The sequence below is a fragment of the Canis lupus genome, chromosome 22 (assembly GCF_048164855.1).
Source record: "Canis lupus baileyi chromosome 22, mCanLup2.hap1, whole genome shotgun sequence".
NCBI lineage: Eukaryota > Metazoa > Chordata > Mammalia > Carnivora > Canidae > Canis > Canis lupus.
In genome coordinates, this window is record NC_132859.1 from 4323443 (window position 1) to 4347841 (window position 24399).

At 42.8% G+C, this 24399-nt stretch overlaps 1 long non-coding RNA gene across 4 annotated transcripts; it reads left to right on the plus strand.

Annotated features, from left to right (window-relative positions):
- Positions 1–6862: 6862 nt before the first annotated feature.
- Positions 6863–22134, plus strand: LOC140613805 (uncharacterized). Of its 4 annotated transcripts, none has more exons than XR_012014694.1 (6): positions 6863–7094; positions 8283–8512; positions 12873–13044; positions 13867–14751; positions 15539–15736; positions 21585–22134. It is a non-coding gene; the product is annotated as an uncharacterized lncRNA (long non-coding RNA). The 4 variants fall into 4 exon arrangements; XR_012014695.1 differs by having other exon boundaries at positions 13867–13948; positions 14668–14751; positions 15539–22134; XR_012014693.1 differs by having other exon boundaries at positions 15539–22134.
- Positions 22135–24399: the final 2265 nt, after the last annotated feature.

The following is a 24399-nucleotide window of genomic DNA, read 5'->3' on the forward strand; positions in this document are numbered from 1 at the left end:
CCAATGAGACATAGATTCGGCTCCAGAGATGCTTAGAATCTGGTAGCAAAGATAGCACAGGAACGTGAATAAGCAGCGTTGCGGACTGCTTGCTCCACGTGAAGCTCCTTACAGGGGCTCGCTCATGTAATACCTATAACAACACCGTGAGGCTAGTGCTACCATTATACTCTCCCATTATTTTCAGCTGATATAGAGAAAGCCTGAGGTAAAGCGACGAACTCACCCAAGGCAACCCAGCTTGTTCACGGAGGAACCAGGAAGCAGGCCAGCAAAAGGAAATCGGTCTGAGGCTGGATGAGTGACTTTCAGGCCAGTGCACTTGGCTCTGATGCGGTGGGTGATAAGAACTTTTGAAGGACTTAAAGCAGGGCTGTGATCAAATGGTAAGAAGGTCAATGTGATTTTAGCAAACGGGCAGTGTAGGTCATACTTTGGTGTGGAGATTTTGAGGCAATAGGCTCCCAGAAAGTAGGGTGGCCATGAAAATGGACCAGATGATACAGAATAACAGCATTTAGGGACAGATTAGAAATGCATATAAGAGAGATAAAGCCATCATGGGGAAGGATGTCAGAGTTGTCTGGATATGAGCTTTGCTAGACTTTTGCTATTCACTGGTTGTGTGTACCTTTGACGTGACATTTTTCTTCGTAATCCTGCTTTTTCCATTTTCAAATGAAGTGTAATTAGATTGGAATAGAGGCTTTCAAGTAGAAGCTACCATCTTTTACTATATTTTTAAAAAAGAAACCGATAAAGAATTTTATAAAAAATTGAATTAACTGTCAACATCTTAACATTGAGACTATACACAAATCTGCATTTCTGGCTTTTCTTGACAAACTCGAAGAACCAGTAAGACTAGGCTCCTGATCTCATACAGCAGCGATGTACTTGATGTACTTCGCCCTGAGTAGAAGCAGTCCCTCCAGCAAGGTCACCACAGTCTTGCCTCCCCACCCCTCTCGTCATGTACATTTGCTTCAAAAGTATATCAATCATATTACTTGTCTGGGCCCTATACACATTTGGATATTTTTAGTCCTGGATTGTGTGGTTTTCCAGTTTCCTCCATTTGTAAATCTTGTTAATCTGTAGATCTCATACAGAGTCTGTAACATGAATCCATAGGCTTAGGAGCTTGTTTTGTGTAGTATGTTCTAAATGCTTTATGTATATATGATCTTGTTTAATCTTCAAAACAACCTTTAACATCAGAATTATTTTTATCATTATTTCCATGTGACAAGTGAGAAGTAAAGGCCTAGAGAGGCTAATTTGCTCAAGATCATAGGTGACTAGGTGGTAAGTGAGGATTTGAACTCAACAGTCTGACTCCAGAGCTAGTGCTTCTACTCATTAAGTTCCTCAACAAGACATTTAGTGAATTTTGGGAAAGGCCTAGTTGTTTCTAGGTGCGCAGGAAAATGATGATCAGCATATCATGGCCTTGAGAAGGATGAAGAAAATCAATATACTTCCAATTCTGGGTAGAAAATCTTCAGCTATTGTGATTCCCCGTGTCGACTATTAAACCAGCAGGAGGGATCCAATGCAGTCCTAATGGTAACGAAGAATTAAGGGATAGGATGAGAAAGTCTTTGAAAAAGATTTATGAATTAAGGGGGGGAATAGAAGCCAGAGTGACAGCTTAAGGTGGGGGGAAGGGTAGCACAGTAAAACTAGACAAATGTTATCCCTTTCCTTGTATGAGTACAACTTAGGATCCGCACTAGAGGTTGGGCAGGTCAGATATTGCTGTATACACACCAAATCAAATTTACAACTATGGTGAACAAGTTGTTTGTACAAGACTATTCAGAATGCTTCCGGCCAATGGAGCTCTGAGGGCTTAATGACTATTTTAAATTGCTGACTTATTAACTGTGGATATCTAAAACATATAATGCATTTTAATATGGAAAAATGTACATAAGTCTTCAGGAACTTATGACCTATGAAAAAGCTTAGAAATAAAACCACAAGGGGCTTATTTTTCTTAAAACATATATGTAAGCATTTTCCTTATCATAATTTTCCTTTTTTTCTCTCATTTTTATTCCTTTTGTGAAAAATATAGTACAGAAAATTATCTAAAAATTATGTGATCATAAAAGGCAAATGGGGCATATGTTTCAATGGAAAATACAGTCTTTTGTAGTACCTTGGCCAAGTGAGATATGGATTAGAGAAGTGGCTTATTTGCTATGATATGTTTTTGGAAAAGTTGATAATAAATTAAGGTCAGAACTCTATTTTTCCACTTAAAAATATTTATTAAATGCTGATTTTTGTGCTGGGATTTGGGTGGGAGGCAGAAAGAAAAAGGTGATGTGATTAAGATTTAGTGCAGGCTTCAAGGAATTTATAATTTGCTCCAGGTTATCTGAGGCCAGATGACAGCAACTAACATTTACTTTGGCTGTTTTGAGGTGGATAATCACCTACTCCAAAGTATGGGTTGATCCACTGCCCCAGAATATCTTCCCCGATTTACCTGACACTATAGGCCATCTCAGGGTGCAATTGGACAGAACCCTGAACTGGCATCAGATCTCCAGTCTGATACATTAAGCCATATCTTGCACTCCCTTCTTTCAAAGTGTGCAAACTATGTGTAAGTTATAATATTAAATTCCTGTTTTTCTAATCAATTCATAAAATGGAAAATGGTTGAGCCAGTTCTTCATAAACTGGCCCTATACACTACTTCTGTTAAAACAGCTTTTAAAACTACACAGAGTATTTTTAGGGCAGTACTCATGGCTTATGCTGACTGATTTTTACTTCAGGAAAGGTTGAGGCAACTGTGACCAGCATTGGGAAGCCAGAAATTCGTGAGAAAGTGAGACAAGATTGTAGATCATCTCCTATTCCCCCAAGTGCCACCAATTTTGAAAAGTGCTGTAATCAGCTAGGGGGCTTTTGTATTCAAGGGGGCACTTGGTCTGATTTCCATCATTGTTCCCAAAGCCACCATAAACAAATTTCCTGGAAAAATCTATGTAAAAAGGGTGGGTTTTCTAGGCAAATTCAGGTTCACAAAAAACCCCATAATACCCTCTTCCAACCAGAATGACTCCTCTGAGGGCCTCTTACATAAAAACTCTGGAGCAGCCACCAGCTAAAATTCATTTTACAGAAGTTGTAAAGCCGCTGCCAAGCCCGGACCCTGAACTTGTCCTGGTGCTATCATTAGAGTTGTTCTTTGGAGCTAACAAAACTCTTTTAACAAGCAAGCCCTCCGGAAAGGATTACATCAATGATGCGCAGTGAAGGATGGATTGGTTTAACCAATCTGGTTAGGAAGGCTAGAAGAGAAAGGTGTTCTGGTGGTGGAAAAGAAAGAATGTGAGTCTTTGTGCACCTGGAAAAGCAAGCCTGTTTGGGGCTGTATGAAAATGCTGGGGGAAGAGTGGGACCAAGCCCCCAAGACATGTTTTTTTTTCATTTCAGAATTTTGCCACAGGTAAGGAGTAACCAAGGAGCACTTGCTCTCTTTGGTTTAGTTAAGAAGGTGAGTTGGTCCTTCTCCTAAAACAGGCACGTGGTCATTCATCCAAGCTCCTTTGCTAATTTATATGCATCCTTGAGCAAGTCACTCAATTGGTGCCAACCAGAGTTTTGTCCTCATCTGCAAAGTGCAGGCCCTAGATTCCTCGATGTCCGTGGCTCCTTCCAGCCACGCAGGTATGTGTTTCTAGGTGGGAGCCTCTGCGGTTGCCTGAGGCCCAGGGGAGGCCAGTGATGTCCAGACCAGATGTCTGGAATGGTTCTGTTCATTACAAGTGACAAAGGATCCTGCTGATATAAGAAAGGAAAGAAAACAGCCTGGTGTCCTAGCTTTGAGCAGACTAAATTTTGGCGAGCAAAGTGAGATACATTTGGTTTTGGGTATTCAGAGTGGGTGCAGTTCTTTATTTCATCCGGGGCCTTCAACTACACACAACTGGCTAGATCGCAGTGGATTCACTGCAATAGTCAAAGGAAACATGGCTTAAGCCTTATAGAATTAAATAGGCCATAGCAGAATAATCTGTTTCTTTTCATATGAAAGAAAAGCTAACTCTTGTCATTCTCAGTATAGGAGTCCCTTAAATTGTTCATATAAACAAACCCTTTTTTTTTTTAATTTTGAGAAGTAAGTTTCAGATATAAAACTCTGAAAATCAATGTGACTAAAGCCCCACATTTATACATCTCAGACGTTTCTGTGCTTAGTTAAATCAAGGGTATGTAACTAATATTGTGAGAATATGGCAAATGGGATGGAGAAGGAAATGGTTTATAAATTTCAGAGTCACTGTAATTAATAGAAGGAAATACATAAGCTATTTTCATGTAATCAAATACACATGAACAGTTTCCACTTGCATCATAGGCGTGGATTCGAAGGCAGCATGCAGTCGGGAAGGAGCCAACTTGAAAGATGTGTATTTTTTTCCAGCACATGAGGAACATGTGGAATTAACTATACAGAAATATACATCTGAACGTTAAATAGCTACATCAACAAGTTAATATTCGAGCCCTCGAGGGCAGAGATGGTTTTGCTCATTCTTCCAATTCTCAATACTTCCAACGGTCCTTGCTACCACCCAAAGGGTGTTTGGTACGTTTTTGGGAGAGGAAGGAAAAGTCTTTCCTCATAAAACAGTCGGGAAAAGGCTTAACTGCCTGAATCTGTGGAAGAACTCATCATTTTCAAAAAAGGGTAAAAACTCGCAAATAAGAACCAGAGCAGTGTGTCGAGCACCGTGGAAGTTACTCTTTGAGCAAATACTTCTTTGACTGGAACGTACTGGAATGTACTGGGACGTACTGGGACGTACTAGAATGTACTGGGACGTACTGGGACATACTGGAATGTACTGGGACATACTGGCATGTACTGGGATGTCCTGGGATGTACTGGGACATACTGGGACGTACTGGTATATACTGGGATGTACTGGGATGTACTGAAATGTACTGGGATGTACTGGGACGTACTGGAACGTACTGGAATGTACTGGGCCGTACTGGGACATACCAGAATGTACTGGAATGTACTGGGACGTACTGGGATGTATGGGACGTACTGGAATGTACTGGAATGTACTGGGATGTACTGGGATGTATGCATGTGTCGAGCACCGTGGAAGTTACTCTTTGAGCAAATACTTCTTTGACTGGAACGTACTGGAATGTACTGGGACGTACTAGAATGTACTGGGATGTACTAGGACGTACTGGAATGTACTGGGACATACTGGCATGTACTGGGACGTCCTGGGATGTATTGGGATGTACTGGGACATACTGGGACATACTGGGACGTACTGGAATATACTGGGATGTACTGGGACGTACTGGGATGTACTGAAATGTACTGGGACGTACTGGAACGTACTGGAATGTACTGGGACGTACTGGGACATACCAGAATGTACTGGAATGTACTGGGACGTACTGGGATGGATGGGACGTACTGGAATGTACTGGAATGTACTGGGACGTACTGGGATGTATGCATGTGTCGAGCACCATGGAAGTTACTCTTTGAGCAAATACTTCTTTGACTGGAACGTACTGGAATGTACTGGGACGTACTGGGATGTACTAGAATGTACTGGGACGTACTGGGACGTACTGGAATGTACTGGGACGTACTGGAATGTACTGGGACATACTGGCATGTACTGGGACGTCCTGGGATGTACTGGGACATACTGGGACATACTGGAATGTACTGGGATGTACTGAAATGTACTGGGATGTACTGGGACGTACTGGGATGTGCTGGAACGTACTGGAATGTACTGGGATGTACTGGGACATACTAGAATGTACTGGAATGTACTGGGACGTACTGGGATGTATGGGATGTACTGGAATGTACTGGAATGTACTGGGACGTACTGGGATGTATGCATGTGTCGAGCACCGTGGAAGTTACTCTTTGAGCAAATACTTCTTTGACTGGAACGTACTTGAATATACTGGGACGTACTGGGACTTACTAGAATGTACTGGCATGTACTGGGACATGCTGGGACGTACTGGGACGTAGTGGGATGTACTGGAACTTACTGGAACTTACTGGGACGTACTGGGACGTACTGGGATGTACTGGGATGTACTGGGATGTACTGGAAGGTCCCCGCGCTAACGCAGGTCAGGCGAACTGTGGTGACTGCCTTGATCAAAAGGATGGAGACGGTGCCTGAAGGTACAGGGGGTGTAAATACACTGGAAACCCATGTGTGCGTGAATACATTGAGGAGGCCCACAGAGGGGAGCTCGCCCGACTATTGATTATTGATTACTTACTGTGCGCTAGGCGTTTAGCCGGAAATCCTCCGTCTCGCAGGATGGGCTCTTACCTCGGGGGCGGGTGAGGAAACTGAGGCTCGGAAGGGCACGCCCGGGCGGAGCTCGGCGCCGTCCCCGCGGGCGGCCGAACGCGGATCCGCTTCCACGGGGTGCGCGGCCGGGGCGAGGCGGGGGTCGCGGGGGCCGGGGCGCCCCAGGGCCCCTCAGAGGCCGCGGGCTGCGCGTGCGCCCGAGCGCCCCGGGGGGCGAGCCCTCGGCGGGGACACTGCGCAGGCGCGGGCAGCCGGCCCGTGGGGGGAGGGGCGCCCCCCGGAGCGTGGCCGCCGCCGCCACCACCACAGCCACCACCACCTCAGGCCTCCACAGCCGCGTCCGCGCCGCGACCCCGGGCTTGCAGGTCGCGCCTCAGCACCGCGGGGGCCGCGCCGTGGGGGCCGCGTCTGCACCCCCTGAGGGAGCGCCCCGAGCTGCGGCCTCGCGGGGCGGCGGCGGCCCTGTCGTCGGGCTCACGCGGCTGCCGGTGCCCCTTGGAACGACCCCGCCCTCGTCCGCAGGCCGGGACCTCTCCGCGGCCGCCTCGCCCCGCCGCAGCGCAGGCCACGTGTCGGGAGCGCGTCTGTTCCTCCACGGGACAGGGGAGAGGAGACCCCCGAGGAGGAAGCCTGGCGTCCTGGAGGCGAGCGAAGGACCTTCCCGGCCCGACGCGGTGGGCGGCCCCGAGGCCGAGGACGGCTGCGCGCGGGCCGGAGGCTCACCCGGGAGGACTCAGCCGCCAGGTAGGGAGGCTGCGCGGGCCGGCGGCGGGCATCCCCGCGCTCCTGCAGCCGCGGCCCGAGCCCGGCACCTCCTGCGATGCGGCGCTGGGCCTTTTGTGACCCAACCCCGGGAGGCTCCCGCAGGTGGGACGCCGGGGGCGTGGGCCCCTTGGAATGACCCCGGGAGGCCTCAGGGGCTCAGAGGGGCTCCCGCAGGTGTGACGCCGGGGGTTCTGGGCCCCTTGGAATGACCCCACGAGGCCTCAGGGGCTCAGAGGGGCTCCCGCAGGTGTGACGCCGGGGGCAGTGGGCCCCTTGGAATGACCCCGGGAGGCCTCAGAGGCTCAGAGGGGCTCCCGCAGGTGTGAGGCCGGGGGCTCTGGGCCCCTTGGAATGACCCCGCGAGGCCTCAGGAGCTCAGAGGGGCTCCCACAGGTGTGAGGCCGGGGGCTCTGGGCCCCTTGGAATGACCCCACGAGTCCTCAGGGGCTCAGAGGGGCTCCCACAGGTGTGACACTGCAGCCGTGGGCCCCTTGGAATGACCCCACGAGGCCTCAGGGGCTCAGAGGGGCTCCCGCAGGTGTGACGCCGGGGGCTCTGGGCCCCTTGGAATGACCCCGCGAGGCCTCAGGGGCTCAGAGGGGCTCCCACAGGTGTGACACTGCAGCCGTGGGCCCCTTGGAATGACCCCACGAGGCCTCAGGGGCTCAGAGGGGCTCCCACAGGTGTGACACCGGGGACTCTGGGCCCCTTGGAATGACCCCGGGAGGGCTCTGGGGCTCAGAGGGGCTCCCGCAGGTGTGACACTGCAGCCGTGGGCCCCTTGGAATGACCCCACGAGGCCTCGGGCTCAGAGGGGCTCCCACAGGTGTGACACCGGGGACTCTGGGCCCCTTGGAATGACCCCACGAGTCCTCAGGGGCTCAGAGGGGCTCCCGCAGGTGTGACACTGCAGCCGTGGGCCCCTTGGAATGACCCCACGAGTCCTCAGGGGCTCAGAGGGGCTCCCGCAGGTATGACACCGGGGGCTCTGGGCCCCTTGGAATGACCCCGGGAGGCTCTGGGGCTCAGAGGGGCTCCCGCAGGTATAACATTGGGGCTGAGCCTTACTGACTCTGTACATAGCACAGGCCCTGCCCTGCGAAGTTTCCCCTTGGGGTCAGGGCTCTAGGACCTTCCTTCCCTCCCTTTCTTCTGATCTGTCCTAAGGTCAGCTGGAGTCTCCTTTTGAGAATCCTCCAGAGGAATTTTGAGGAGCAGAAGCAATCACATCGGGTGCTAGGAGCCGTGGGAAATGCGTTTTGGGAATTCCAGACACCATGGCCCTCTCCACGTGGCGGAAGCTGGACCAAAGAGAAAATTAAGCCGATGCTGATATGCCAGTCAGAGCCGTGCTGAGAGGGAGACAGGGAGACGGGAAGGAGGAACACGATGATGAGGTAGGTGCTTTTTGAAGGCAATATAAATTTAAGTTTAAAAAAAAGAAAAAAGGGAGGGAGTATGAAGGAATCTCTCAGTCTGGTTTTCTGAGAAAGCAGAGCCTGCGGCAGTTGCATCAGTATTACGATTTATTAGTGCAGTCCCAGGGGGCAGGCATGAGAGAGGGGGGAGAGAGAGACGAGAGGAGAAGGATGCAAGGAAGATGCAGCATTGAGCAGGCCGCCCCTTCGTATTCAGTGACACTGATTTTTCTAACTTCCCAGGGGAGGAGTTTATCCACTGACTCCTACTTCCTAAATGTCAGAGATGCGCCTAATGGAGCATTGATGCTCTGCTCCTCTGAGTTGCACCACATATTTGCCTAGGGAGGTCACAGTATCAGTAAGCACAAGGCGGCCTTGGGCAGAGGAGAAGTGCATGGTACAGGCACGGAGTGAGCACTACTGAGTTGTGTCTGCGTGCAACTGGTCAGAGTTCATGCAGAGGAGGTACTAATACCACCTCCGTAACAGCTGACATAAGAAGTAAATGTTAAGGTAAATGTTAAAGTACACAGAGCAGGGCAGGAGAGCTAGTTAGCATTAGCATTAGTAGATGTTAACTATTGCCGTTGTCACTACTTCTACGACTACTAGTACTAAAGGATTTAGAAAGGAGTGAGCACACTAACCCATAGGATGGGTTAGAATGAGGGAGAACGTGGAGATGGAGGGATCCGTTAGATCCAGGAGCGCACATTTGAATGAATTAATCAGAAAGTTATTGAAATAGTTCAGGTGAGCAGATAAATAAAGCAGGTTGGCATATTTTTAAGGGCACCCCAGGTGGCTCAGCAGTTTAGCGCCGCCTTCAGCCCAGGGTGTGATCCTGGAGACCTGGGATCAAATCCTGCGTTGGGCTCCCTGCATGGAGCCTGCTTCTCCCTCTGCCTGTGTCTCTGCCTCTCTCTCTCTCCCTCTCTCTCTGTCTGTCTCTCATGAATAAATAAATAAAATCTTTAAAAAAAATCATGTGGGCCTTTAGATCTGTCTTTGATGTTCTTTTTTTTTTTATTTATTAAAACCACAAGAACAACAAAAAAACAAGAACAACAACAACAAAAACCACCACAAGCCACAAAAATACTTCTATACCAAGAGTATCAATGCAAGTATAAATGGCAACTGATTCTCAGTCTTGGGATCAGAGAATAATAGGGAGCAGTAGGAATCGAGGGAAACTGGAGACTACATGTCCTGTGTAAAGGAATAACTATTGCTTAGCAGCAGTTGATTAATACCATATGAGAACTCAGGCCAAATGCTGCCAGGTTTTCTGATATTTCAAGAGTAGCTGAAATCCTGAGATTGGTATGAAATCATCCACAATTTAAAGTTGGTTCAAATTTTTCTATTATGTAAGTTGGAAAAAAATCTATCTAAAGACCTCTTGGAAGCCATGGTTGTTAATTTGCGATCCTTTTGAGGACTGGGAAGGCACAGAGGTCAGGTTATAAAACTGTGGTTTCCTAGAATACAGAAACCATGTCTTATTAATATCTGTATACTCATTATTATTTTTTTTAATTTTTTTTAAATTTATTTATGATAGTCACAGAGAGAGAGAGAGAGGCAGAGACACAGGCAGAAGGAGAAGCAGGCTCCATGCACCGGGAGCCCGATGTGGGACTCGATCCCGGGTCTCCAGGATCGCGCCCTGGGCCAAAGGCAGGCGCTAAACCGCGGCGCCACCCAGGGATCCCTGTATACTCATTATTAATAGAACCTAACTGACTCAGATATTAGTAATAGGATCCCTCCCTTATAACTTAGATGGGAGACAAACACGTGAGCATATAATTATACTACAGTATGATAAATTCAGTGATGGAGATGTGCCCAAGATATCTTCAGAGCACAGAAGAGACTATATCCAATAAGACTTCTTAGAGAAGGTGACACAGCTCTAAGCTAAACAGTAAATAAAACCTAAGATCAGACGTATGTTTCTTTTCAATATTCGCTTTATCATTTAAGGTGATTAAAAAAATACTGAAATTTACAGAAATTTCTAGTAAATCTGTACCTTTTTCAGCTTCATGCTATGGTAAACAATAAATACATTAACATTTTCACCTCGTATTATAAATGAGCAACCAGAAGAAGATTGCCAAACAGTGAAATATTTTATTTCCCTAGAAAATAACCACATTATCTGACAGGAAAAATTATTTCAAAATGATGAGTACATACTCAGCCAACATTAAAGGGGATTGACATATTTATTTTCTTATTTGCTTCTCAGACTTGCAAAATATGGTGGGCCTTTATCTGATCATCAGATAAAACTGCCTTTTCTTTGGTAAGAGACACAGATTTTATCTTCTGGAGACAATAGAGAACTTTTATATGCATATTTCAGCAGTGAAACAAATATTTTGGAAATAGTTCACATGTATGGTTGCATTTGCAAATTTTCAAGATCTTTTTGAAATCTGAAATTGTTTTTTTTTGTTTTTATGAAAAAGACAATATTTTGTACTTGATACAGATATATCCCATTAAAATGAAACCTGAATACAAGTGAAATCACAAACTTGCTTAATTTCTTTAATTAGCATTTTATTGATCACTAATGTGAACAGTCTAGAGGATCTGAAATGGAAGGATCACATTATTTTAAGTCAGTTACAATAATAGATTATTTTAAATTCTATTTTTCTTTTTTCTTTTTTTTTTTTTCTATTTTTCTTTTGATGAAAGATCTAAAAGAGTCATATTTTAGAAGGGAATACTTAACTTCAGTTGAAGGGGAGAAACCGTCTTTGGGAGTGGTAAACCACCTAATATGCCTTAACCACTTACAGAATCAGTTCCTGGTACCATAAAATGTTAGTAATTCTGGCTTTAGCTAATTAGCAGCTTATAATAAACCAGATGTGAATAGGGTAAAATTTGTTTTTGAACCATTTAGAAGAGGGTGAAAGGGTTTTAAAGCAGCTTACTGTTAGAAATGAGTGTAATGGATGAGATGTTTAAAATGGTGAAAAAAGAACAAGCTGTTCTCAAACATTCTAGAAGTGTGGACCTAAACAGATGAGCCATGTGCAAATTATTTAAACCTATTCTAAATCCTATCTTATTTGGAAGGACCCGAAAGATTATTCAGTAGTGTTCTAGTTTCATCAGCATGGGGCCTAGCTTCCACTCGCTCTCTTTTTTTTTTTTTTTTTTTTTTTATCCTACCACAGTTTTCTTTGGAAAACCAACTAGATGGTGAGCTTGGAATTGATCCCATCTTGGTCTTGGGGTGAATCCTGAATAGTTTAAACCAAGAGGCATGTTATCCATGACATGGGCTGGATCAATAGTGAACTTCTACAAAGACTGCTAGAATGCAGATCTGCTTTTCTCTCTGACGCTGTCACCTAGTGCTAGTATCATGAGGGGAGCCATATGAAGAAAAAGCTGATATAAGCAGGTGGGTGGGTGGAACTGTAAATCAGCCAGGAAATGAAGACAAAGCCCTCAGGATACAGTCAATCTGAATCTTTTGATGCCTAAAAACAACATTGCCCCAGGACCTTTTAGTTGCTTGGACCAATGCATTCCTTTGATTGAAGATTAGGATTGGTTCTAGAATTTAAAGTGAAAATTGAACCTGCAGAGATGACAAAAAATTTGATAGGAGCAAGGTGGGCTAAGAAGTAGCCCCGGCCTGAGTCCATTTATAGCACTCTTGAATTTGACTTTTTCCTGGAATCGGGAACAAAATTTTTGAGTAGGACCTAAACTTTATTTTTATAATGTAGGACAAAGGAGAACATAAATGCATATAAATATATTAATTAATTGAATACTTAAAAATGGATTTTCTATATAGCTAATATCTATACCAATAAGTGAGACAAATCTATGTAATTATTCTCTTTTTAATTGGCACTGAAAATGCACATGGAATAATATGGTGACAGTTATAGTTAGAGGTTAAGTTTCTTGGCTATCCTCTTCCAGAGAGGTAATCCCTATTTTATTTATTGTTATATTTCCAGTATCTAGTACAGTTATTGTTTGGCAAATTAAATAGATAACCTGGTTGTCTACCTATGGATTCCCTGAAGCTGACCTTGACATAAGGACTCGGGTATAGGTGGTTTATTTGGGGTGGAGCTTAGGCAGCCAAGCAAGGCAGGAGGAAAGTGAGACAGGGAAAGGAGAAGAACCGATAAAAGGTGTGCTAATAAGCCAGCTGTCATTGTAGGCAGCAGGAGTTCGGTCCCAGTGGAGACATTGTGAGGAACACTGTGGAACATGCCTCAGAATTGTCCCCTGGACAGTGAGAAAGCTAGGACTTTACCTTCCATACCCCGTTCTCCACTAGGTAAAGGTTGACTGCATGCCCAGAGGTTAACTTGCCAGTACTTCTACGTGTTGTGCCTGTCTGCAGTGGTGCAAGCTCCTATCATGTGGAGAAAGCCCTCAGGCAGAAGAACGGAGAGAGCCAGGAACTTGATGTGGGGAGCTGCCAGTGTGCCAGGAGCCATCTCTCACAGGTACAGGTGAACTCAGAGGTGCGCCAAGAGGGTATGGGATGGAGACCAACAGCATTTACCACACTGATAGTCAGGATATCTGTTTTTATCTGGCCAGTATCACTTGCCCACTTGAGGCCATGGCATCTCCCCTTCCTTTGGTAAACTAATGCTCCCCCACTCCACGCATATCCGATGTCTGCCAACCAATGACTGCTGGGTTCCATCTTACTGCCTTAGAATTTTATATGTGGACACTGAGAGGAACAGAAGATCTCTCTTTCCTCTGGCTTCATTGACTGAATTATACATACCTGGAGTTGTCTGTAGCCTCGCTTCTCCTTCCCTGGCCACAAGGAGGAAGCCATTTATAGTAGGAGAGAATTAAGCCAATACATACAGAGAGAAGCAAAACCGAGGAGTGAACAATGACAGACAAGACTGAGCCTTTTTTTAGGTGAAGTCATTCTATCAGGCTGATCTGGTTCTGTCAGGAAAATACCCCTGACCTACCCAATCTAGTGAGGAAATCAGTTTTCCACTCTATTCCTCGCCAACTCCATTTTTTTCCCCTTGCGTCTGCTAGATTGAATTAGATTTATCTCACAACCAAAATAATACTAACTGATATACTTAATGGATGTTAGTATATTAATATCCAATATACTTAATGGAAGTATATTTCTCTAACACACATATACATATTTTGTTCTATAATGTGCCAAATAGTTGGTTGCAATAGGGCAACCATTAGATTCTAGGAGGCTGAGAATCCTAAAATGAGCCATACACACCTCATCCACACTAACAGCTGGGAAGAAAATAATCTTATCTCTGCTCTAGGAATAGAAGAAAGATGACATGAATGTTGTGGTCTACAGAAGAGCAAATCCTTCAGAAGAACTTGGGTCTAGCACATATAAAGGTGGCTTTTATACGCAAGTTTTATTTAGGATGTCAGAGTACGCAGGGTTGGCAGGAGTCCATCAAGAAATGCTTTGTATCCATTATGTGTCCTTGGCTTTTGTGTGTTCTACATATTTTTTGAGCAGTTGTTTTACTATGTATTTATCATCTTAAAATTATGATATAATACTTCACAATGACATCTTAAAGATAAACATTCCTGCCCTTTCTTCTTCTTTTTGCTTTGCTTTAGTTGACTATTGGGAACAAATTTAAAAAGTAAATAGCTTGAGGATATTGTTACCTACAATCTGAGGCTTTTTAAATTTTTTCTTTTGTTAAATAGAAAATTCCTATAATTCTTGCAATATGCTCCTATAAAACCCTGTTTATTTACTGCTTAATTTTCTATTTGACATTTTCACGATACTTACTCAAATTGAAAAACAGCTTCAAACTGATTTGTATTTATATACACAATCCAGGATATTTCATGTAAAAAACAGCAAATCATTTTAAAGCATAAGAAATTGACTTTCTGTTTGATTCTGATGAGAAACAATGGTGTTTAATGCAGTTTTACAAACTTTTGAGTAATTTGTGTTGGTCAGAGATTGTGCTAGTTCCAAAATAATAGACTGCACACCCAGCTTTCATATAGAGCATGGCAGATGATTCTTGTTATCGGAAAAAGTAATACCAAGAAATGACTGTGAGATTCAGCTGTTTTTCCTGCAGTTGAGTTCTGAGAAGACAGACCTGAAACCATGGGATTGACAACCTGATATTTCAGTCCCATTGCCAGGGGTACATTTATTTCAGGTAAACCTTGCTTATGTATGGATTGTGCCACGGTAGGGAGAATGGGAGGAATGTTTACCAGGAACGATGGAAGCATAAGTCATAGTTAAAGGAGGAAAAGGAAGTCACAGTAGGGCTGAGCATCAGGTCTGGAGGAGCTTAGGGCAGTAAATAGGAAATTAGTTTTGAGAAGAGATTGGGAAGGATTGGGAAGAAGTTGGACCAAGGGAGTGGGTGTTAGTTATGTAAATAGAAGGAGGATTGAAAGCCCACTTTCCTGGGATGCCAGCAGGAGCCAATCTGATAGCTCAGAATTGCCATTGAGAGCCAGATATTATCCACAAATCAAGTAAGTGAAAACCAAAACAGTGAAGGCCATCTAGCAGTTACTTACAATATGCCAAGTAATTTACTAGATTAAAGTGTTTTTCCTAAAGTAGTTGTACCAATTTACATTCCTACCTGCAGTGTGTGGGAATTCCAGTTGCTCTACATCCTCGGCAACAGCTGGTATCATGTCTTTTTTTGGTTCAGGATTATGAATATTTTTAAAAATATCATGTATCTTATCAGGAGCAGGAGTGAAAACCAATATCTTATAATCTGAGAAAATCATATAGATAGATAAGAATAAGGACTGACATTTAAAGAAATCTTGCGGGGGAAAATTACTTAACCTCTGAGTTAAGTCATCATTCATGAAATTAGTGTAATACTTTGTAAGGCTGTTGTGAGGATTTAAATGTGTTAAGACATGCAAAGTACATTATGTTTGTAATGTCAACTATTATTATTATATCTTTTTCAGTGAGTCTACCAAATAGTGAAGAGTCATTCCTGTGTACATTCTTCCATGGAGCTGTGCTAGCCCTCCCCAGATTCCCTGTGTTCCGCAGTTTGGCCATTTACCCATTCATCAGATGGGAAGATCATAATGGGCACTTTTCTAGTCATTATGTGACAATGCCAAACAATTCCACGAGGAAAAAAAAGAGTTGGATGAGAGGCAAGAGAAAATAAGGATGGGTTATTTTCTTCATAATTTCCATTATTATAAATATCTTCAGAAAAATTATGAACAGCCAAAGATAATGATTTTCCCACAGATTCAAAACACTGACTTAAGAAATATTTCTCCTATTTTTCTGAGAAATAAAAAGGAGGAAATAAAATTTAAAAGTCAGTTGGGATGCCTGGGTAGCTCAATGGGTTAAGCATCTGCCTTCAGCTTCAGATTGTATCTCAGGGTTCTGAGATCGAGCCCTGTGCTGGGCCTCCTGCTCCGCCCAGAGTCTGCTTCTCCATCTCCATCTCCCTCTCAAACAAATAAATAAAATCTTAAAAATAAATAAATAAATAAATAAAATCTTAAAAAAATAAAAATATCATTATTGTACACACACATAAAATAATTTCTACCAATTTATGCAGTTTCAGATCTAACTTCAGAAGTAAGAAGACATGCCAGATGCTGTCAGTAGAATCAGTGTAGGTTGAATTTTAGCCTTATGAAAGCAAATTACCTTTATGTCGAATCAACACATTGTAAAAAATACCTTAAATATGAATATTTTAATTAGAAGCGATAACTAAGTATCCACACCAAGTATAGCATTAAATCGATTGTACTTTTTCCCCTTAAGTTTGTTTGTCTATTTATTTATTTTTAGTGATCTTTACACCCAATGTCGGGCTTGAACTCGAGAGCCCAAGATCAAGAGTCATATGCTTTTTCAACGGAGCCAGCCAGGTGCCCCTAATCCCTTGTACTTTAAAGCAAAAAATAGCATATTTTGCTTGTGGTTATTCAGCACTCACAGAGCAAATAGATCAAGTTTACTTCTGAGGCAATGTTGTGAAAAAGCCAACAATTTTTATTTGCCTTTGCCTGCATAATCAAAGTATCTTTGGATAGACCAGAGTCAGACACACACTGTCATGTATTTCATTCTAATTATTTCAATATTGCTATATAAATAATTCAGACAATATAGAAAATTGTAATAGAGATAGACATAACCCAAAACCTTACCACCATTAATACTTGCACATCCTCATTTGAATGTTTGTTAAACTCTAGTTTCTCATTAATATTCTCATTAGCTTACTGGGCTACAGTTTGGTTCAGATACAACACCTTGGAATAGCCAGCATAGTGTGTTTATTTGTTGGTTGCTTCCTTCCCTTCTTTCCTCCCCCCTCCTTTTTTTTTTTCAAAAAAAAAAAAAATCAAATTTCCCGTACCTGTGTGGGTTTTAGTAGCTGTAGGTCACCATACACCAATCAGCATATGAGCCCCATTGGGTACTGGTGAGTGAGGCCAATCAGGACCAAAAAAAAGCCTATGTTCTTGGATACCAGTTGTGGAGAGCAGACTTTCTCTTTTCTGCTGGAAACATGTAGCCTGGAGACCTTAAAACTTCAAGGGGAATGCATGCTGGGAATGGAACAACCGCAAAGGAAATATTGCTGAGGAATGAGAGGCAGCAACTACATTCCAGTCACGTTGTTTTAATCACTGGATTAAGCTTCTTCTGAGACAAGACCTACTCTAGACTTTTCGATTATGTGAGCCAATACATGCTCTGTATTGTTTAATCCCGTTTGAGTTGGAATTTTAGTGACTTGCTACCAAAGTCATTCTGACAAATATATTGAGCTACAGGTAATTCCAGCTTTGAAAAGATGTTCTTTTCTATTTATTTTTTATTTAATTGAGAGAGAGAAAGTGAGCAGAGGGAGGGTTAGAGGGAGAAGCAGGCTTCCCTGCTGAGTGCAAAGCTCTGTCCCAGAACCCTGAGATCATGACCTGAGCCAAAGTTAGAGGCTTAATTGACTGAACCACCCAGGTGCCCTAGGGAATTCCATTTTACATAACAGCTCCATGAGGTAACTGGAAATGCTAGGAGGTCTACTCTTGCATGTATCTCAGCTCTTGCCTGGAACCATTACTTCTAGAATGTAGAATGCTATGTAGATCATTGGGTTTTCTGTTAGGGAAAGTAAGTTTTAGTCTTTGTTCTGATAATTTTTGATCAGGTTAATTGTGTAATTCACTTGACCTTGGTGTCTTTATCTACAAATTGGGGAAGTGGGTTTTCACCATATTTCTTTACCTATGAATCGAATAAGAACCCTTTTTCAGAAGAAATCTTATGTGGAACCCCAACAAATAAAATATACAATTGTGAGTTGCAAGAAAGTTACGTGTGCTTTTAAAGATTTTATTTATTTACTTGAGTGGGAGAGGGAGAGGGAGCATGAGCAAGGAGGAGGGGCAGAGCTCCAGAAAGGGAGAAGTAGGTTCATTGCTCAGCAGCGACTTAGTCCTGGGACCCTGGGATCATGACCTGAGCTGAAGGCAGACACTTAACCAACTGAGCCACCCAGGCACCCCAAGAAGGTTAATTACTTTTTCTTGTTCCTACACATCTGTAGCACTGCCATATCTTTGGCAAAATGCATGTGTCTTGCAAATAGTTGCTAGATAAATAAAAGAACTTCTGCATTGAAGGGATGCCATGAAGTCTGGACCCCCACTCGCTTAGCCTTTCCCTTATCCTTCTGAGGAATGAGGCCTCCTGAGGGAAGTGGGCCCTTGAGGATCCACTAAGGTACTTCAGGGGTTAACAGAGCACAGCCTGACAGCAATGACTAAATGATCTGTTAGGCCCTTCCAGTTCTAACATTGTGTAGTCCAACCTAGTGATTCTCAGCTGTACCCATGTACATGTTGATTATGTCATCAGGATTCTGAGACATTTCCATTTTTTTTCCTACTCTGCTGAGTTTTTTTTTTTTTTTCCTATGGCATTAGTCAATTAAGTACTATTAACTAGTCATGTACTATTTTAATTAGCACTTGATTAATGTTACTTTTTTGAGAGCCTACCATGCCCAGATATTGTGCCTGCTGGTAGAGCAGTGAACAAGATGGAATGGTAGATATGGTCCCATTGTCTTAGATCCTCCATGGACATACATTAGAGTATCCCAGAGGGTTTTCAAAATCTTGATGCTCCTCGGTCTCACACCCAGAGAATCTGATTTAATTGGTTTAGAGCCATAGCTCAAAATGGAGATAGAGTGATGTTTTTGCCCAAGGGCAAATATCTGGAGACATTTCAGATTCTTACAGCTGGGGAGAATGGTACTTCTAGCATGGAGTGAACAGAGGTCAGGGATGCTGTTAAACGATACACAGCATAGCTCCCCAGCAAATAATTATCCAGTGAAAAATGGTAGCATTGCCAAGGCTGAGAAATCTTGCTGTAGGGTTTGGCCTGGTGTTTCTAGTGTGCAGTTTAGGGTATATATCACTGTTCTAGAATCTCCCAGGAGTGTTATGGTGGATGAGGGATCTGTAGCAGGCTGTGTGATTTGGAAAGAGCTTCTCCTGTGATTCTCTATACCTTCCCACCAGCCAGGTTGAAATTCATGGTTTAAATATTTACAAATTCCCAACCATGTGCAATAAATTTGAAGGCTAAAAAGATAAACAGGATATGTTCTTAGAACTCAGGGGAATTATAATCTAGAAAATAATAAAAAGTCATCCACAAACTATTTTACAATGGAGAGAGATGGCTAGATTGCAGGAGATTTCTATTATTTTTGCTTAGTTGTAGCTTATATGTCTGATATATTTATATTAAAGAAGCAAAACAGTGAAAATAAAAAATAATATAAATACATTTTAAATACATTTAAAAAATAAAAGAGGATGTAAACTACCATTTTAAAATGAAAAATATGAGCTCACAATGGATATTGGTATTTGTTGAATGACAGCTAGTTGAATAACATGTGTATATATATACATATATACATATATATATATGTATTTCAGAGTCAGACGTTAGGAGTTGGTTTTACGAATTTATCTTAAGCGTATGAAATTAGCAGATAGCCCCTCTTCATAATGAATTTTTCTTTGGGCTTTCTGGAGATAATTTCATGACAATGAGGAGATATAAGAGGACAGAATTTTATTGTTCCTCCTGTGATGCCTCTGCATGCACTCGTGTGTGTGTGCATGTGTATATGTGTATGTGTAGGAATGGCTATGTTTGTAGGAAACAGATCTGAAAAGAGTGAGGGCCTCAGTTTCTTGGCAGAAATGGATCTGATAGGAGGTCCCTACACTTTAAATATGTGGAATAGGAAACATTTGAGGTATTGGGGTAGTGGAGATAGATCAAAGTTTGACAAGAAAAGCTTTTAAAACCAGCATTTTTGAACCTAATCTAAGCTTTACCTGGGGTTACAAATATGTCTATGGGATCATGAAATTCAAAACAAAACAAAACTCAAACTACTCTACTTGTCTTAAAGGATGGGAATCTCTGTATTAGTTTAGGTGCTTTCCAGAGTTCTTTCTGTTAGATCCAATTCTGGTATTTAAGTTTATTTGGGGGTCGGGGGGAAGAAGAATGAATGAATGAGAGAGAGAGAGGGACAGATAGTGTGTCAAGCAGTCCTTGGAGATAAATATGAGAGCTAAAGCTGCTTGCTATTTTCAAAACGGGTACTTTGATCATTATTTCAGTGGGATTTCAGGCTGGGGGAGGGATTGCATGGCGATGTGTGCTTCTCGCTTCCATGCATTTGCTTATATAAGGCTCAGCTCAACTGGCATTTTCTCCTAGGAAGTTTTCTTTGATCATGCCAGCACAGAGGACTTTGACAATTTTAAGACATGCAAAATAGCCACTGTTACATTATTTATTATTTTTAACAATACAGTTCTCCTTAATTGGTTGCGAACTCACAGAGGCAGGACTTTGTTCCTATCTTCCCCAGCAGACCAAACCCAATGCTTTCACATCATAGGTCCTTAAAAAAAGGTTTGTTGAAAGGGATAATTCTGTTTTCTTTCCCTAACCCAATAATAAGAGATATGATGCAATCCTTCTTCATTCTGGCTCTGATTGTAAGAAGCAACCACAACAAATTTTTCTATAAACCTCTCCATTTAGATGTAGTAGTTCCAGTGTGCAACCTCTGCAACCAAACCAGGAAAAGGACACTATATATTAATGTTAGAAATCCACAAATGCTTTGGTTTCAAATACTTTCCACTGTTTTTTTTTTCTTCTTCTTTCTTTCACCAAATGAAATCTTTCCGTGTTTTAGCTCTAAGAGAGATTTTTTTTTTTCTAAGAGAGATTAAGCACATTCAATATAATTATGCAACCTACTGACAAAAGCAATCTAAATGTGAAACACTCTGCTGGTTGTATTTCACAGTTGCCATTGGAAACAGAGACAAGTTTGGAAAACTGTAAAGTCAAGTCTGAGCCTTGGCATTAGCATGCCTCTAAGGGAAGGCATTTCCTGGGTCTGTTCTTTCTTTCCTTCATTCTTTGTATGCATGCTGTGTGTGTCCAGTCAGGCTCTACAAATAACTGGAAAGACTGTATCAAAGTGGGAATACTACATACATTAAAAAATGGAGAAATGCTCTAAAAGTTAAACAGACAACAAACAAACAAAACCCAACCTGCCAGGGAGTTGGAGACTTGATATTTTCTGAAGCTGGATAAAACAGCCAGTTGTCATGGCCTTTAAAAATACCCAATTCAAAAAAATAATAAATAAATAAAAAAAAATAAAAAAAAACAAAAATACCCAATTCCATATATCCTTGGTGACTCCTGAGGCTAATGATTCAGCCTTGTGCATTATAGTTGTTAGCTGCAGATTTTGTTTCTCACCGTGGTGGTTTGTTATATTCAGATACCAAGATGTACTGTTTCCAAAACCGGTTTTTAAATATTTTCATTCACTTTAGGTTAAACATTGAATAGTGTGTTTCCTTCTAAAAATAATTTTGTGGTGATTTTGAATCATAGGCTAGGTTTACATGACAGCTACAAAACCTTTTGGAAGTGGGCAAAAGAGTGCTGGCATCATGGTGGGGAACGTGGAGATGCGCACAGTGGGTTCCTTGAAGCAAGAGCGCTCAGCCATGTGAAGACAGCTGGTTTGACCAGCCAGCCAGCCGGACCGGTTTCTTCCTCCCTGGACTCTCCAGGCCCTCCTGTGTGTTATCTGATTGGAAAGTCTTAGCAGCCGACTGACAGGTGTGGCAAACCTGCAGGACAGCTCTTTGTAACAGAAACTGAGCTCTGTGCTAACCTCTCCGTCAACTCTGAGCATCCGAGCGTTAAACCGAGAAGCCGAGACTGATTTCCTGAGCTCCTCGCCTCACATCAGGCCCTCCACTATTGTGTGCTGTGGGCAGGATATTCTCTCAGGTCCTGGGTACCTCCCCTCTTCTTCTGGCCTGCAGTTGTGAGATCCCAGAATGCCTTGAGGCAGGGCCCACCCAAGGGATTGCTAAATAGACTTTCTAATTTACACAGATCTTGAAATCATTAAAAATCCAGTTTCTACATTCTATTTCATGGCTCAGACTTGTACTGTTAGCCTCCACCCAAGACCTCCCAGCTGGAATCATAGTGGTTTCCAGCTGTAGGATTAGCATTCATTCATTCATTTATTTCTTCACCCATCCAGTTATCTATCCATATCTTTATTTAACTAATGTATCTGTTAATCATTGCTGCAGACTAAATGTTTATGTTACCCCAGAATTCTTATGTTGAAACCCATTTCTCAGTGTGACGGTATTTGGGGGTGGGCCTTTTGGGATTAGGTCATGAGGGCAGAGCCCTCAAAAATGGGATTAGGGTTCTTATAAAGAGACCCCAGAGAGCTCTTTAGTACCTTCTATTGTGTGTACACCCAACAAAAAGTCTATGAATCAAGAAGATTCTAGGCTTTCCTTAGATATCAAATATGTCGACACCTTAATTTTAGACTTCTCCCTTCCAGAATTATAAGAAATAAATACTTGTTGTTTATAAGCTACTCAGTCTATGGTATTCTGTTAGAGCAGTTCAAACTGACTAAGAAAGTCTTGCACCATATACTGGGCACAGAGCTGTGAATACAGTGGTAAGGAAAAGGAGATACAGTCCTGTTTACACAGATTTTATAGTCTACTGAGGGTAGGGGGTAATCACCCCCAATCAATTAAAAATGAGCTAAGTTCTATGAAGACAAAGTGGATGGTGCTAAGCAAGAGGATACCAGGTTGGAGAGTGGGGAGGATGGGCAGCAAGGCTTTCTCCTGGAAAAATTCCAACTTGTTGGAGATGAGTTGGAGTTGTGTTGCCAAAGGAGTGAGGTGGGGGTAAGGAGAGCATTTCATGTGGAGGGGGCCACTCACAAAGCTCCTCTGGCAGGAGGAGGGTCCGCATTGCCCAGGAAATGAGGTAAGGGCAGTAGAACAAGAGCACGGGGAACAAAAAGAAACAATAGGAGAGAATCTAAAGGAAGCCTTGTAGATCATGACTAAGATTCTGATTAGTAAGTTAAGAGAAATGAGTGAAGCCTTTAAAGCCTGACAGTTGGAAGGGCACCTGGCTGGGTCAGTTCTTGGAGCATGTAACTTGATTTGGGGATTGTGAGTTCGAGCCCCACCTTGGGGGTAGAAATTACTTTTAAAAAAAATTAAAGCATGACGGTGGAAGGACCACATTATGAATTTTTAAAAAGACCACTTGGTTATACTATATTGAAAATGGATTAGAGGGGATCCCTGGGTGGCACAGCGGTTTGGCGCCTGCCTTTGGCCCAGGGTGCGATCCTGGAGACCCGGGATCGAATCCCACGTCGGGCTCCCGGTGCATGGAGCCTGCTTCTCCCTCTGCCTATGTCTCTGCCTCTCTCTCTCTCTCTCTCTCTCTCTCTCTGTGTCTATCATAAACAAATAAATAAAAATAATTAAAAAAAAAAGAAAATGGATTAGAGTAGAGGAAGGAGTGAGATAGGTGATAGTAGTCTTGGTGTAGACGAAGACTTCTAGACCTTGGTGGTGGTGGATACAAATAGTAGTGGATAGACTTGAGAGACTTTCCAAGGAAAATCCATTTGGCTTAGTAACATATCGCACATGGAATGTGAAGAAGAGGATTCTGGGATTAGAGAGCTTTCTGACTAGTGTAGTCATTCACAGATAGGGAGAACTGGAAGAGGGTCCATGCAAAGGAGAAGATTATGAAGGCAGTTGTGGACATTTTGAGTTGGAGACATTTAACTAGAGATGTCCAGTAGACATTTGAATATTTAAGTCTCAGCTTCAAGGGAGTGATCTAGAAAGGAATTCTACATTTGTGGATCCCTGGTGGTAAATGCATCCATAACTATAACTGAGTCCTCCCAAGGAGACAGTGTGAAGTAAGTCAGACAAGTGGACCTAGGACTGAAGACTAGGGTATTCTAACATTTAATGGTGATAAAGAAGAAAATGGAATCATCAGAGATTGAGAAGGATGGCCAGAGAAATGAAGAGAAATCCAAGAAAGAACAGCATACTGGATTTCTCCATTTCTCTTTCTGCCTTTCTCTATGCCTCTCTGTGCCATGGGAGGCTCCTTGCTATGAGCTGTATAACACAGGCTTTCTTGCCCCTGGCTTGATGTTGGGCTTGGCCAATGAGAAAACAGAGAGATCAGATGCATTTTCCTGGCTCCCTTCCTTTATGCTGTAGTTTTACAGTAGCTTCATTCTTCTAATGTCTACAGTTTTTATATTAGAGTGAGTTGAGGAGTATATGAAAGGCCAAGAAAGAGTAAGTATTGATGCAGTGGTGAGTCTTAA